At 23.8% G+C, this 10,019-nt stretch overlaps 1 long non-coding RNA gene across 1 annotated transcript; it reads right to left on the minus strand.

Annotated features, from left to right (window-relative positions):
• On the minus strand, nucleotides 1–5,087 carry LOC140919489 (uncharacterized). The gene is made up of 3 exons (XR_012162096.1): nucleotides 4,803–5,087; nucleotides 1,341–1,672; nucleotides 1–1,052 (listed from the first exon to the last, which is right to left on the minus strand). It is a non-coding gene; the product is annotated as an uncharacterized lncRNA (long non-coding RNA).
• Between the last annotated feature and the right edge of the window lie 4,932 nt (nucleotides 5,088–10,019).

Genomic DNA, 10,019 nt, shown 5'->3' on the forward strand with positions numbered 1-10,019 from the left:
TCAACATCAACATCACGTACAACGAGCTTCGGTGGTGTAGGAGGGATATGTTGAGTATACCCAAATTGTCGTATGCACCTCTCTGGTAAATACGGTACTATCGTGGAACACCAACGAATGTATCCTGTAAACAACGACACAGATTGAAATCGTGTCACATAGTTCTCATCGTAATTCGGCATCCAGATAATATCAGTATCCCTCAAAGCATCCAACTTTGCTCTGTAGTGTGCAACGTTCCCAGATATTTGTTTTGCAGTCCATCGAAACATCTGTGACATTGAAGATATAGGCTCATCCATATCCCATTTACAAATGTCAGGAAAATGCTCATAAATGAATGTCTCTAAATAATCATAAAAAATATACAAATTATTTACATCTTGAAATATAATAAAATTATTAAGGTATTGAAATAATTAAAAAAATAATAAGTATAATAAATATAATAGTACCTGAAATAGAGATAAATATCCTTCAATCTGTTTCGTTGCAAGCAATGTACTATCTTTAAGATAGTCATATAAAACAACAAATGCAGCTGGTCTCCATGTCCATTTACCACAAGTCTCAAGGTCTTGAAACAAAAACAGATATTTTGCAGATACAAGGGTAAAACTTTTATCAACTAGAATGGTACACCCTACCAAATGAAGTAGGTATGCCATCGCTGCACAGTCATATCGTCCTTCATGAAGTTGCTTGAAAAATACAGCTTTCAACCACTCAAAACTATATGAGGCACCTCTATTGGTCCTAGTTTCAATTACAACTTCATCATAAGCAACTCCCAATAACTCAACAGCAGCAACATCAATTGTTAAATCTTCATTGACATTAGCGGGAGTTGTGAAAAACTCTCCATAACATGGGATGCTCAAAAGACCCCTAATATCGTCAAGAGTAATAGTCATCTCATCAAATGGCAGGTGAAATGAGCTAGTCTCTGTGTGCCATCTCTTAGCAAAAGTAGATATCATATTATCGTCAATCATGTGCAAACTACATCTTCTCAGATGGCGTAATCCAGATATAGTAATCCAATGATCTATCTGAGTAGGTAATATATATCTGATATCAATAAATTTGTCTTGCTTTTTGTCATTTGAAACAACTTTTAAGGCACGTCTATCCTATTTAATTAAAAATAACATACAAGAACTTATAATCTAAATATACAATTATATATTAAAGATTCCATATTTAAATATACAATTAAAAATAACACACAATAACTTATAATCTAAAATCAACTTTGTAATAACTTATACTACAAATATATTAAATATTATAATATTTTGCTATATTATAATATGCAATAAAATAAATTATTTACTAACCTGTCTATTCCATACATTTATTGCAATATGGTGCTCATAATCCTTAAGGACAGAAAGATCACAAAGACCTCCAAGAAAGATGGGTACTTCATGTTGGTGATGTTGACCATGTTCATCATCAAACTAGTGTTGTTGATCATGTTCATCATCAAACACATCATCTTGTTGGGGCTGTTGATCCTGTTCTTCATCAAACACAAGATTTTGCTGAAACTCATGCGCATGCATTTCTTCGTTTCTCTTTCTTTTTTCAATTGCAGCTCTCCTATTTGATTGTGTAAGAGCTCGAACTCGAGAATTATCAACATCTTTTTTTGCTCCTTTGGTCCTCACTAACAAAATTGAATGAAAAAAAATTAAAAAAAAATTAAAAAAAAATCATGTAAAAAACAAATAAAAAAAATACACACTGTACAAGAAATTTAAACGACAAATGAAATTTTCGGTAGTTATAAATTACTGCCGGAAATTTCATTTTTGAAATTTTCGGGAATACCATTCGAAAATTTGAAATTTTCAGTATTGAAAATAAGTACCAGATTTTCAAATTTCTGGTGTTCATTTTTAACTACCGGAAATTTCGTTCTTCTTGAAATTTCCAGTAAATTTTGTTTTTTATGAAAACTTACTTTTCTGAAAATATCAATTGTGGAGGTATAACTGTTTTGATTTTTACTTATTTTGATTTTTACTGATTTGATAAAGATATTTTGGGTATTTCAACCAAAAAAAATTTAAACGAGGGATACAAATTTAATTGGAGGTAAGAAAGCTAATTTTCCAACCTCAATCACCAATGGTTTGTCATTCTAACAAAAATCTATTCATGACAAAACAAATATTTTGGACCTACTCTAGATGAATGGACAGAATGTAATTTCCTATTTTAATTTGTTTATGAAATTCCTTCATGAATTCATCACTGGGTACACACTATAAAAAATAAGTTCAGGGAGATCAAATATATAAAATTAGGGAAAATATTTTTTAGTTATAATTTTGTTTACAAATATTTTAGTTGTGATTTGTTGTTAAAAAGGACATGGTACACCACACTTCATTATATAGTAGCTACACCCTTTGTTAAGTCTGGCAATTATTACATTAGTTAAGAACAATTATACAGGTGACTTATAAATTTCATCAAAAAATTTTAAGACATTGAATAAGTGGATTATTTCACTTATATTGTGTTTAACATTCTTTGAAATTTAATGTAATGTAAGACTCTTACTCACACTTAATGCATTAATACTTTAATTAAGACTCTTCACTATAGAGATTGAAACTTCGCTAATTTTCTTGGAGACCCTTTCACATCCTACATTTTTTTTAAAACTACACATGTCTTCGAAAATATACTAAAATTATGATTTTGTCTAAAATATAACCTTAAACTATATATGAAAACTATATTTTTCTTATGTACACTTCGAAAGTGACATCGATGAGGGAAAATAAATTCTCGTTTTAAAAAAAAAAATAAATCTTTGATAAGTAGTGGTCATAGGATGAAAAACGATCTTCTTCTATTTTTATAATGAGAAATATATAGTTATTTTATATCTCTCTTATATTATTATTTATCTAAAAAATACTTAAAATTTATATTACATTATCCTACCTTTTCCACCATAAAATTAGGGTATTCATTTATTCATAGGATTTGGACATGGCTGATGTTGTGGAGTTGCACTAAAGTTTATGTTTTTTAATTTCTTATCTTAGACTACCAAAAGAAAATGTCTTGAATCATATTTGATAAAAAAATCAAATCAACATTAATTTTTTAAAACAATCAAATACTTTATTTTCAATTTAATTAACAGCATAAATATTTTCAAAAAGCAAAAATAATTTTAAAATTATTATTCATTTAAAACTTATTGTGGTTAATTTTTTTATTTTGTTTAATCAATATTAAATCAAATGAGTTATCTACACGTTATTTTAATTTACTCTTTTGTTCCAGAAAACATTTGTATAATACAACATAATTTTTTAATTAAACATGGAGAAAATATAAATATATATGATTGGAGTGACAGATAAATAAAATAACATGAATTTGAATGATTCGTTGAAAAAGTGCAATATAAAAATGCAAATAAAAAAATAATAAAAATTGCATTATTATTAGAACCCGTGAAATAAATAGATCATGAATTTAGATAATTTGAACTTGTTCAGTGACCTGCAAGCATAATGTACCTTTTTCCTTTGACTCAAATGTATTTTGACTTTGCTTTATAATATCTTTATTATTAAATGTGTTGCCAACTTGCCATACATAATACTGCCACATGAGATCTGAGTGTCTCTGTTCTGATTTTGAATGTTCATAGCGTATGTAGAGATCGTAGTACTTCATACGTACCTTACTCTGCAACATCTATTCATTTCATTTCAATTCAATAAACAAAATTCAAATACCTGTCACATTTGATTCTCTTATTTTCAATATTTTTATTTTTATTTTTTCTATCCAAATTTTGAATTTTAAAATAATATTTTGATATATTTAAAATTATTTATTATATAATTTTATGATATATAATTATTTATATGTATTAATTATTTATATTTCATAAATTAAATTATAAAAATAAAAATTATTTAAATTTAAAAGTTAAGTGTTTATAAAGTTTTTATTGTGATTCTATGTGTTGATCATTCTATATTATTGTATCATGTGTCATGTTATTTAAAATATATCAAAGTGTTATTTTTAAATTTAAAAATCTAATAAAAAATAAAAAATGTTGATTTTTAAAATAATACAATTGATTTTATGAATTGATAAAAAATAAATAGACTAAATTAGTCTAATATTATTGTAAATATTACTTGAGGTTTTAAATTTGTAAAGATGCATTTTTATGGTAGTTCAATAGATAGAAAATACAACTATGTTTATTGGGATAACCCACCAACACGTGAGGGAAGGATAAACAAAGAACTTACTCATTTTGCCATCTATAAATCTCAGAACTAACTACAAGACAAAAAGTAATTGCTGTATTAAAAGCCTGCTTAGTAAGACAAAAAAAAAAAAAAAGTTATAATGTATAGCTTATAATATATAACCCGTGTTTGATAAGAGTATTATAACTTACAACGTTTTTTATAAATTAATTAAAGTATTTTATGAGTTTATAATTTATAATTTTTTTTAAAATAACTCTTTACTTTTTATAATTAATTTATTTAATCATAATTTAAATTTGTATTATTTTAAATAATTTATTTTTAACTTAAGTTTATAATTCATTTAATTAAATTCAATTACTTAATTAACATAAATTATTAGTATTAAACACTGAATTATGTATTTATAAAAAATAATAAAACAAAAAAAAACTTCTGAATGAAGAAAATAAAAATAAGAATGAAAATTAATAATTAAGCAATAATTAGAAGTGAAAGTGTGAATATAGGAAAGAAGGTGACAAGTCTACTTACTATTGCTCTGCTCTCTAGCCACTAGTTTCTGCTTCCTTCTTATGATGTAGCTTGTTAGCCCCTCCTTCAATCTTCTCACTCTCTTTCTGAATTTATTACTCTCATATTTCAAATTTTGGCTTCAATACAAGGCTCTTTGCGCATGCCTTGGAATGGCATTGAGAATTTAAGACCTGATTCATGTTATATATGTTTATTAATTTCTTGTTCTATTTTTAGACTTTTTCTATTGTCCATTATTTTCTTCATCTTTATAATACGTATTGTTGTACCTTTTTAGACTCTCTTAAGTCATATCACCACACAACCAACAACTTTACCATTTATTCCTTTCCCCTTCTCGTGATAACCTATGCCAATATTTTCCTACTATAAAAATTTATTTTCATAGTATTAATTTTTTTTGTTAAATTTAAATTTAAATGTTTGAATAAATACATCTTCTATAAGAAAAATGTACTATTGAATCTAGTTGGATATTAAATATCATAATCAAATCGGATGGATTAGTTGTGTGTTACAAAATTCACTTTAAATATATATTTAATATTATTTAACAAATTCGTCATATTGGTACTAGTTTAGTAGATAGCCGTCTTGAATTCTATATTAAATATGTTTTCTATAATGTTGTTTTTTATATTAAATTTTATTTTGTATCGTATTTCGATTGACAGTTGATTATATCTTACTATTATCAGACCTAATATTGCATGTGTGATGCATGTTCTTTGCTCTTTCCTCTACTATAGTGCATTGATAAGTTATTATTTGCATTATTTCATAATTGTGAGACATCTAATTTTATAATTTTCTTTGTATTTTTGTCATCTTTTTATTTGAAATGGCGTGATAATTCTAAAACTAATTTAATTGATGACTCTAATGATCGCAACTCTAATATATAACAGCCTAAAATTTTATATATTTTTTGCTATAGAATCTTAGAAACGTGAAGAATCGTCCAATATTTAGCTCTCATCGATGGAAGTTTAAAACTATTCCATAAATTTGTAATTTTGTTTAGTTTTATTGTTTTCTTTGGAATTACAACATTTTTCAAAATCCTTGTTTTTTTAATTATTGAGATTTGCAAAGAGCAAAGGAAGCACCTTCAATCAATTCATTTGATTAACATTTGAATTAATTAAAGTGTTATTAAGTTTAACTTGTTGGTGTAATGAATAGATATAGTTTTTAATTTACAAATATATTGTTTGTGTGTTAGATAATATTCCTGTGGAGACATCCAACTAAGTTATTTGTGAAATTGAGAACATCTTTGAAGATATGACGAATGATTAATATGTTTTTGATTTTATTGTTTGGTGATTTAAATATTTTTAACATTAATGAAGTTTTTAACATTAATGATTATTAAAAAAAATTAAGAAATTAGTCTAAGGGATGATTTATGATCATTCAAATGATACTATTTGCTTAGGTAAATTAGACAATCGATTAAGAGAATAATTAATTGATTAGGTTAAACATTAATTGATTAGTTCGATAAAATAATAGATTAGTTAGGTTAAATAATTAACCAAGAGTTAATCGAAAGTTGTTAAATTTTCTAAGATAAATATTAAACAATTAGTGAGTTATCATTGGTTTGAAATTATTAATTAATAAATTAGGTAGCAAGAAGACTTATCAATGATTAGCTATTGATAAGTAATGATAAATTAAAAATTATTAACAATTGTTAAGCTAGTATTTAATAAAATTAGTTTTTGGACTTGTTGATGATAATATTAATTTGTTATGATGTGTAATGTCAAATATAATGTTAATGTTGTGTTCATCACTTTTAAGTTGTTATTATTCATTTTATATTTATCACAATAAAAATAAATTAATAGTTGATATTGATAATTTTATACAAATATTATTCTTTTTAATTATTTGTTATATTTTCTAATATGTATAAAATGATCAATTACACCAATTATTTTATGATGAATAAAGTATATTATATTATATTGTGGCTCATAATTGATATTATGTTATATTGTTAATTGTTTTTAATGATAGTCCATCTCAATCATCACACTCCAATTATTTTATATATTTTAGTACAATGATTCAAATTCATTAATTTTCATTGCGGTTGCTGGTCATTTTTGTGAATAGAAATATTTACTAATCAACATAAAAAAAATATATTTGTACTTTTTTTTTCTCGAGTCGATCATTTAATTAATTTTAAATAACAATTTAATTATTTATATATTAAATATCAATAATATTATCATTTTTTATTATAAATTAAAAATTTATCATTATTTTTAAACAAAACTTAAAAAATTAATTATTATCTTTAATTAAATCTAAATTTTCATCAAATTCTTAACTCGAACATTTAAATAAATTTATATTTCCATTTTTTTTAAAACAACAATATAAAATTCATCATATAAATAACTCAAATTTTAAGATTTCTGTTAGGAATTTGATATGAAGAATGATAAAAAGAAAAATAAGATATTGTCTTGGTAATTTGAAGATCAAATTTTAAAGTGTGAATTATTTATTTGATAAGTTTGATATTGTTGTTGTTAGAATTTTAAATATGAAAATATGAGTTTATTTGAAAATTTGATGAATATACGAATTTTACGAGCTCTCTTTAAAGATGTTGATAATTTTAAAAATTTATGTAAAAGTTGATAACATTATTAATATTTTAAGAAATATAAGGTCAAAGTGTTATTTTAAATTAAATAAATAATCAAAGCGAGAGAAAAAAAACAAAAAAAGTAATTATTATTTAAAATTAACTTAAAGAATTACACGATATATTTTGTTATTGTTTTATTTTATGTTCGATCCTTTAGACACATTTATTAAAATTGCATGTAGTCTTAAAGTTAGAATTTTTGTAATAGATCAATCAAATTTGGAATGATCTAGATTTCATAAGAATGTATTATTTTAAAAATTTGAGTATTAAATATAGAGTTAACTCAATATTTTAGGAGGTTTAAAACAAAATTATTAGACAGAGTCTTTTTAAAAATTAATAAATGAATTATTAATGTTATATTTAATAACTACAAGAAAATTTATTTAATAGAATTAATACAATTTTCAAATAAATTTTTTATTTTTCAAAAACTGAAATAAGACAACAAGAATATAAAGAACTCACGTAAAAAAAATAATCTTTTAGTTTAATAGAAAATAGTGTTTATACTACCACTATAATAACTCATGTTATCAACATGTTCACTACTTATCACATGATTTTTTAATTTATAATGAATATTTATTATATGAACAATGTGTTCACTTTTGTTTCATAATTTTTCAATTTATAGTTAATATTTATCTCATCGCTACTATCTTCGTCAACGTTTGTACTAATAAGAGTATCAGATAATTTACATCAAACACATGATTTATTGAATTTATATAAAATTTTATTAATTTTAATTTTAAGAATATTAAAATGTCGAACATTTTTATTAAAAAAAAAAAAATTCGATATATTTTTGTTAAGTAAAAAAAATTAGTTTTTTCAGAGACACATAAATCACTTGTATTAATGACCTTACCTTTAGATCGGTTGTAATTAAATATGAATAGTCCAATAATTGATATAACAAATATTTATTTGCATAAATAACATCATTAATTTATATTTTTTTTTTGTCTAGTCAATCAACTTACAATATGTTTCAATTAAATTTTAAAATAAATTAAAAAAATTGTTAAACTTAAAAAACTACATATAAAATTTAATATTATTTAATAATTAATATAATTTAAAAAATCAAATAAATTAATGCATAATATATAATATATCAAGGGAAGTCATAGTGACTAAGTCATAATTAAATATTATTATTTAACAAATATTTTATATTGAAGTAAGAAATTTTGCAATTATAAAAAATGAATGGAAGTTTTGACATACAAAGAAGTGGTTGGTTATAAATATATTAAAAGAAAGAAGTTAAAAAGACATAATAGTCAGAAGATCAGAAGTAATATTCCATTCTCAATCAATCCTATCTATGTGAAGCCATGCCATGCGCGTAATACACAAAGTACTATACTTACTTAATAGCTTTAAAAGCTTCAACATAATTAAATGTGAGACACAGAAGCATTCATCGAAGCTGCAGCCAAACCTGCAACTGCAACCTATAGTACTCATCTAATAAAATATATATCATCACAATTAATTAAGCAGAGATAGCTAGCTATAGGTGTAGCTATATAGCTATGTTATGTAAGCATGTAGCATCATGGCATGGCAGCTATAGCTAATAGCTATTAAAGCAGAGAGAAAGAAAAGCATTGTGATTTGTGTGTGAAAGCAGGAGAGACTGGGGACTAGAGAGAGCAGTACTAGATAGAGATATAGCTACTTCCATACTGTCTTTGTCTTTTTTTTTTACATTTATGTAAACTACCCAATAAAGAACAACTTGTCTTTACTCTTTTCTTTCTATATCATAAAGTTATTTTTTATTTTTTTATAACTGTTCATCAATGTACCATATAGAATATTACTATTTTTCTTATCAATTGTTTTACTAATTTTTCAACATTCTCATCAATTAACATAATTTATAATTTTATTTTTTTCTTCAAGTTTGTTTCAATACATATCTTTTTAGAGTTCTATTAAACATCAACAAAAATTTAAATTATTTTTTATTTTTATTTTTAATTATTATTTTTAATTATTATTAAAAATTATTTATATATATATACATTTAATAATAGAAGAGTCGTTGACACTTGATATGTAGTTTACTATGTACTTACACCGACAGTGTCCTTTTCATTATTATGATACATAGTGAACAGTATTTGTCATGAATTATATTAGTAGAAACATTGTTATAACCATCAAGTTAAGTATTAAACCAGGACATATTGTTGTACTTTGCATACGTAATGATGACGAAGATACAATAAATATATATACTACCTAATAAATGTACTTACATCAAATACTTTTTATAAATATAAATAGGAGAAGAATGTATTTAATGTTATTTATATTTTTATTATAATATCATTTTTTTACGCAGCAAAACCAAATTAAATATTACAATGTGGAGTATATCTTATTTTTAGCAAGTTTCTGATTCGAGATTTGATTCAACGTTCAATTAAATCACGTACAAGATATGTACAAAGTCTTGATTTAATTTAACTCGAAGCTTAAATAGTGTTTTCCCATGTTTTCCTTACTAATCA

This window comes from Cicer arietinum, chromosome 2 (genome assembly GCF_000331145.2).
Source record: "Cicer arietinum cultivar CDC Frontier isolate Library 1 chromosome 2, Cicar.CDCFrontier_v2.0, whole genome shotgun sequence".
In the NCBI taxonomy this organism is placed as follows: domain Eukaryota; kingdom Viridiplantae; phylum Streptophyta; class Magnoliopsida; order Fabales; family Fabaceae; genus Cicer; species Cicer arietinum.